Source organism: Pteropus medius, unplaced genomic scaffold, assembly GCF_902729225.1.
Source record: "Pteropus medius unplaced genomic scaffold, Ma_sr-lr_union100, whole genome shotgun sequence".
NCBI classification, from domain to species: domain Eukaryota; kingdom Metazoa; phylum Chordata; class Mammalia; order Chiroptera; family Pteropodidae; genus Pteropus; species Pteropus medius.
The window spans coordinates 19,199,495-19,207,370 of record NW_024352785.1 but is presented as its reverse complement, the minus strand read 5'-3'; positions in this window follow the sequence as shown (position 1 = coordinate 19,207,370).

Sequence of the window (7,876 nt, the reverse complement as noted above, 5' to 3'; positions counted from 1 at the left end):
ATATTCTGGGTTCTTACGTTCAAAACTGCTGGTTTAGATGGAAGACAGAAGAATTCATAAGCATCCTTGTAGAACCAGTTTCTCCTGTGGTCAAGTCTGGAAGAAGGTAGACGTGAGTATGTGTGCAGTTTGGAAAATAGAAACTTATAACCAGGATTTGGACTAGGGGATAGTGATTCTCAGGGAAATGACCCCTCCCTCCTATGCCATTCTGATGTGACAGCTGGTGGGTATTGATGAGAACTGGTGGCACAGTGTATGTAGGCAGTAGGGGGCAGAGACAGTTTCCTCAACTTTATGTGAACTTGAAGTTGTAGGCGAAGGCACTCAAAAGTCCCCCAAACGGGTCACTGATGTAAGCTGAGTGAAGCCACTGGGCTTTATAATTCTTGTGGCAGGAATGAGGGATTACATAAAGGGTCCCCAACCCCTGGGCCGTGAACCGGTACCAGTCCAAAGCCTGTTAGGAAGTGGTCCTCACAGCAAGAGTGAGTGGTGGACAAGTTGCAACTGCTCCTTAGCACTACTAGCATCATCGCCTCCGCTCCACCTCAGATCATCAAGCATTAGATTCTTATAGGAGTACCAGTCTCTGGTGCCAAAAAGATTGGGGACCACTGGGTTACATCACCACCAGGGGATTGAAGCCACATGTTAGCAGATGGATGTCAAGGTACTATATGGGAGCCAGGTCAAAGTCTGCAGCCCCTCCAAGCGCCACGGGAATAAGATAGGATGAGTCACACTGGAGTGGGAGGCCAGCATGGACCTGACACAGAAATAAACACCTCCTGCTGGCTGCTAAAGGATTGCCATCTGCTTCCATCCTCTCAGAGCTTATTAGCATCAAATCCAGGACGAGGATAAAGAAGAAACATTCTTGAGAAGACTGACTTTATTTTTCTATTAAATTTTTTATTTGAGATAGTTGTAGATTCACATGATGTTATAAGAAATAATACAGAGAGATACTGTATATCCTTTACCCAGTCTTCCCAATGGCCATAGCTTGCAAAACTGCAGTATAATATCAAAACCAGGATGCTGACACTGATACCAAACATTTCCATCACCACGAGAATCCCTCATGTTGCCCTTTTATACCTACCCTTTCCTCTTAACCTTTAACATCTGGCATACACTAATCTGTTTTCTATTTCTATTATTTTTCTTCTCTGTGAAAGTCTTCATTTCTCCTTCACCTTTGAAGAATAATGTTGATGATATAAAATTCTATATTGGCGGCGTTTTCATTCAATTCTTTATATATTTCACTCTACTTTCTTCTCGCTTGCTTGGTTTCTGACAAGTCCAATATAATTCTTAGTCTTGTTTTTCTATAGGAAAGATTTTTTTTCTTTTGGCTTCATTCAAGATTTTCTGTTTGATTGCTTTTTGAAGCTTGACTACAATATGCATAAGAGAGTGTGTGTGTGTGTGTGTGTGTGTGTGTGTGTGTGTGTATGTGTGTGTGTGTTGCATTTATTCATACTCTGAGCTTCCTGGATCTGTGATTTGGTGTCTATCATTAATTTTGGTAAGTTCTCAGCAATTATTACTTCAAATATTTTAAAATTGTTCAGTTATTCTAATTTCTTTGTCTTTACATATAAATTTTAGAATATTATTTTTTTGTAACTCTAAAAAGTCTTGCTGAGATTTGGTAAGAATTGTGTTAACCTGTATATTAATTTGGAAAGAGTTGATGTCTACTATGTTGAGTCTTTCAATCCATGAACACAATATGTTTCTCCATCTATTTAGATCTTCTTTTATATTTTTATTAGCATTTTACAGTTTTCAATATATGTCCTGTACATGTTTTGTTAGATTTACAATGAGAAATTTTTAAAAAATTAAGAAATTAAAGTGACATAAATGGCAATGCACTTTTTATGTCAATGTTTCATTATACATTCATTGCTACTACATAGAAATACAATTAATTTAATTTTTGTATTTTTATTTTATGTCTTGAGACCTTGCTGAATTCCTTTATTAACATTAGATTTTTTTTGGTAAATCCTTGAGATTTTTAAAACTCTTCAAATAAGGATAGTTTTATTTCTTCCTTTCCAATCTGTATGCTTATATTTCCTTTCCTGCCTTATTGCACTGGCTATAACTTCCAGTACTATGTTGAATGAGAGTGATGAGACTGAACAGCCTTGCCTCGTTCCCAGTCTTAGGGGGGGAAATATTCAGTGTCTCTTTATTAACTATAATGTTACCTGTAAGTTTTTTTTGTAGATGCTTTTCATCAAGAGAATAAGTTCTTCATCAGAGAATAAGCTGAATAAGTTTTTCTTTATCACAATTTCTCTGAGTATTTTATCATAAATGGGTATTGAATTTTGTCAAATGCTTTTTCCTCATCAGTTGATATGGTTATGTGATTTTAGTTTTTTAGCTTAATATGGTAGATTCTATTGATCAGGTTTTGAATATTGCACCAATCTTGCATCCCTAGAATAAATTTCATTAGGTCATAATGTATAATTATTCTTCATTATTGCTGAATACTATATTGCTAATATTTTGTTAAGGATTTTTGAGTTTGTATTTATGAGGGACATTGGTCCTAGTTTTCTTTGTCTGATTTTGACATTGGGATAATATTAACTTTATAAAATGAGTTGGAAAGTGTTCTCTCCTTGCGATGGTTAATTTCATGTGTCAACTTAGCTAAACTACAGTACCCAGATATTTAGTCAAACATTATTCTAGATGTTTCCGTGAAAGTATTTTTTAAATGAGATTAACACTTAAATCAGCAGACTTTGGGTAAAGCAGATTACCCTTCATAATATGGGCGACCCTCATCCAAGCAGTTGAAGGTCTTAATAGAAAAAGACTGACTTCCCCTAAAGGAGGGGAATTCTGTCAGTTGACAGACTTTGGACTTAAACTGCAATATTAACTCTTCCCTGGGTCTCCAAGTCACCAGCCTACCCTGAAGATTTTGGACTTGCCAGCCTCCACAATTACATGAATCAGTTCTTTAAAATATCCCCTCTCCCACTTCCCCAACCACATCAGACTTAAAATCTTCTGTACCAGTTTATATTCCCACCGACAGTACACAACAGTTCCCTTTTCAACAGATCCTCTCCAACACTTATTATTTCTTGTCTTTTTGGTGATGGCCATTCTAATGGGTGTGAGGTAGTATCTCATTGTGGTTTTGATTCACATTTCTCTGATGATTAGTGATGCTGAGCATTTTTTCATGTACTTCTTGGCTATCTGTGTGTCTTATTTGGAAAAATGTCTATTTAGATCCTCCTCTGCCCACTTTTTAATCAGATTTTTTTTTTTTTGCTATTGAGTTAAGAGTTCTTCATGTATTTTGGATATTAGCTCCTTCTCAGATATGTGATTTGCAAGTATTTTCTCCCATTTAGTAGGTTGCTTTTCATTTTGTTGCTGTTTCCTTGGCTGTGCAGGAGCTTTTAAGTTCGATGTCCCACTTATTTATTAAACGCTTTTAAATGATCATTTTCTTAATCATGTGCGAATTATTTTTAACGTGAAAAGTACATTAGTGCCATTTCATTATCCAACTTACTCTGATTCTGTAAAATTCTTCAAAGAAATGTAATAGAATGAAAAGTCTCATGGAGTGCTCTCCAACTGGGAGGAAAATTAAGTTGCTTATTTTATAAAGCTGCCATAATACTCCCTTTAGTCCAACAAGCCTTAGGTTACCAGGAAGAATGAAGAAGCATCTGTAAGCAACTATAATATGTAAGACATGTGCTTTCCCAAGATGTCTCACTTTAGGGAACATTCAACTTTATTCTGGTGAAAATTCCACCGAACTCACCTTATAACAAACCTATCACTAGTGCCGGCTGGAAATAATGCAAAACATTAAACTCTGTTTTCCTGTGCCTGGGGAAGTACTGAGAGGTTTAGACTGATAGTTCCCTGTTCAGTCTTTATTATGAATCTACTCAAGACGCATCTAGAACAACTATAATTTGATCAAACTAAAGACACTTCTGAAACAACTATAATTTAATCAAATGTAAAATACAAACTATAGTAGTACCAAGAAAAAAATTATGTCTTTATTTTCCACTTAGTAACAGAATTTTTCATTACATCTAAGGATTTATTACTCCTTTAGAGAGTTTATTAAAGCAATAGAACATTTGTGTGTTGAGACTTAAAACTCTTAAAGATTCACTATACATTTTCCTGGGGGAAAAAAAAAAAATCTCACAAATATTCCAACCCATTAAAAGTTAACACTATTACTAAAGAGAAAAGATGGGGTTTCTTGGGGTTCAATTTCCAGAATAATGTTACATATCTTTGGTTTGTAATGCAAGTATTTTATTTTCTGATTTTAATTACTAAAGAAAAGAAATTTCAGTATAAACACAGACTCCTTTTTTAAGTCTAATTCTGTTTTCTTAATAGCTATTGAGTTCTCCAGTTCTTACTAAAAAAGTAGCAGATGGAAATGTGTTCCCTGAAATTATACATCACTCTAGGGTCCTATTTAATTTCAATATTTGATTAGATATAGGGGATTAGTCAGTGAGTTCTGAAGCTTGAAACAACTCCTACTATTCCACAGTCCGACTTCCTGATTCAAAGGCACTCTAATATCTTAGGAGATAACTGCTATGTTTAAAAATTTTGGAGCAAACAACAAGATGATTTTTTTTTTTTCCAGGATCTCAATTTGTTAAAGTTCTTAGCAAGAAGCAATCTAGAGAACAACCTCATGGCAAGGGTCTAAGTTTCTGCAGTAAAATAGTGGGATTGAGTTATACCCAGAGGATAATCAGGTTAATTCGAATTCTTGGCATCTTTGTGAGCTGGAGGTACAGTGGAAAAGAAGGGGAGCCACAGCCCTTCTCCATCCCTAGACCTTCCTCCAGGCATCTGAACCTGCAATCTGTGGCAGATTGTATATAACTTGACTCTCTGAAGGTCATTTACCTCTAAAAGCATTCATCCACTCAAGAAAGTCTATGTAGGATTTAAAAAAAACTCTCTAACCAATTTCAAATGTATTTATAAGAGGAATTGTGGTGTAGAAAATGTCTTCTTCTCTTTGTTTTCTTTTTACCTGCCATTTCTTGAATTTATTATTTAACAAACTTAAAAGGTATAGTAAACATCTCTGAGGCAATAACTCTTGGTTATCTACATATAAATTTGAGCTGAATGTAGGCATCTGACATGACCAATAGAACATATAAGTACAAGCTCATAATAAGTACTCAGTAAATATTTGTTGAGTGAATGAGGAAACATATACTCTGGCTCTTAATCTATTTTTTTTTAAATGGGAACTTTTACCAGAAATGACTGTGGAGAGAAGATTTCCACTTTGAATTATAGCGGTGCTGCTTATATAGTCTTCGGAGTGGTAGAGGAGGGTACGGCAGAGAAAGTGACTTTGTTTTCCCTAAGAACTCCCATGTAAGTTATCGGCAGCTGGATTTCTAGAGTTATGATTTTAATTCATCTTTGGAGAAGCCTTCCTTTATATTAGAAAAGTCACAAAAATGGTTATTTAATTACAGGATGTGAGGCAAATACCTATTTCTCTTTCTTGAGGATGAAGAAATAGGTTGCCATATATATGATTGCAGATGTGCAGGCTGGTACTTAGCGTTCTGTAAAGTAGTATATATTGAGAACATTTCCTCCTAAGCAAAGATATTTATAGGACTGTCAGTATCCCACAGAGGGTGTTATTTAAGGTTGAATAACCCAGGTTCTAGGATAAATGGTTGGAGTTCATGAAGTCAGATCACACCCTGTGGGTAGGGTGGAGTTCTCCCCTGAAGAAGAATATTGTCACCATTAATCATCCTGGGATTCAAAATGAACATATTTGGACTAGGAGGGGAAGTAGTTCCTCTCTCTGGAGGAAGGGGTAGGGTATCCATAGTGAAATGTGAAGGGTATTAGCTGAGCTGGTGTCTGCTGAGAACAAAGAATTTGTGATCTTAAGTTTAGGCCTATGAGTAACTTAAGCTAGCTGTGTGATTTTTTGCACCATATCTTCATTATTCTCAAGAATTTAATAAAGTTTTGTTAAATACTGTAGCATGGTTTGGCTATGCTTCAGGGAGTTAAGGGAGATGCTTCTGGTAGTGGCCTGGGCTCATCAGGGTATCAGAGTGGAGGTTTGAGGGGCAGGGGATGGGGCAACCAGAAAGTGACAAGAGATGACAGCTTCTCTGAAGCTGCAGTGGTTCAGAGTGAGAAAGACAGGCTGAGGTGCTGAGTCACCAACATGGTGGGATTTCCATACTTCTTGGGGAGCAGAACTCAATGGAAGGTTGGACCCAGCAAGAATTTTTGGATGGAGGTATGGAGGCTTTGGGATCTGCATTTTTAATGAGGACTTTCAATGGTATGACTCATGCGAATCTCAATCTGCAAACTCAAGTCTGCAGGAATTCCTTTCATTTTCTATAAATCATCTAAATATTGACTTTGAGCCCCTCTCCCACTGGGGAGGCAGGAAGTTTGACCCCATTCATTCTTCCTTTTCTCTGGCTTCATGCCAGGATTCTTGGTTCTGAGACTTCTGTCATTTGATGCTGAGCCCCTATTGTCCTAGTCAGCTTGTTCCCCTCAGGTCTGCTGTTTGGTCACATCTGAGCCACTTATGGGTATGGGGCTCTTGGAAGGGCCTGAAGTCCTAGGCCTCAGAATCTAACCTGCTTGGGGTTCATTTGGCTAATCCCTCTGAGATCCTGCTACATTCCTAAAGCAATGCTGGGGATCGGGGACAGGCTCCGGCTGCTGATGGGACACACATGCCTCTCTCGATCTCTCCTCAGGGCTGGAGAGACTCCATCTCTGTCTTCTCACGTTCCCTTCAGATGCAGTTTTCCAACCCTCCTTTCCTCAGTGGATTTAGGCTACGGAAGCAAAAGCCTAGAAAGGAAGTAGCTCCTGGTCAGCTTCTTCTTTGACGCTGCTCCTTTTACACAATGCTCCTGGATCGTAGGTGAGGGAACACAGAGTAAGCCAATGTGTAAAGAGAACAGGATAAACACAGGGAGAAAAATGTATTAATGATCTGTAAAAGGATTCTGTTACATGATAATAAAAGACATGTGAGCTTATATTTTAGCCATAGTCTGCTGAGATTTGGGAACCCCTGGGTAACATATTTTCCTTATGATGACAAGGTGAGAAAAATCTGTGTAAAAGCGGTTACACTCTGATCACAAGAAGTAGTCAAATTGAAATAAAAACGCCACGCTCAAGCCTTGTTCTGAAAATTACTAGCTATATGACTCCAAGCAATTCATTTAGTTTACTCTAGACAAATTCTTCCGTAAAGGCTCAGATATTTAGGCTTGCTGGCCATAGGTTCCTGTCACAACTACTCAACTCTGCCTCTGTAGCAAAAAAATGGCCCAGAGACAACACCTAAACAAATTGCATGGCTGCATTCCAGTAAAACTTAACTTTATAGACAGCAAAATTTGAATTTATATGTGTGTCATGAGTATTATCTTTTGATTTTGTTGTTATTGTTCAACCATTTAAATGTGTAAAACCATTCTAAAATACCAGCCATGCAAAAATGGCGTGTAAGCCAGATTTGGCCTGTGGTTGTAGTACCTGTTCTGGACTCTAAGAGTCTAAAGCTCAGTTTTCCCTCCTGTAAAAGGGGAACAGATAACTCACAGGGTTTTCAAGACAAGCAATGGCATAATTTTTTACTTTGCTTTATAATTTTAAGGCATTATTGCCATATACACTAAATATTCGAAGACCTAATGCCTACATTTTCATCTAAGTAGAAGAGAAAAACAACTCGAGCTGGAATCAGCCATGTCTGTACATATCACTTAACTGCTTGTTTTTGCTTTTCCATCTTTGTAAA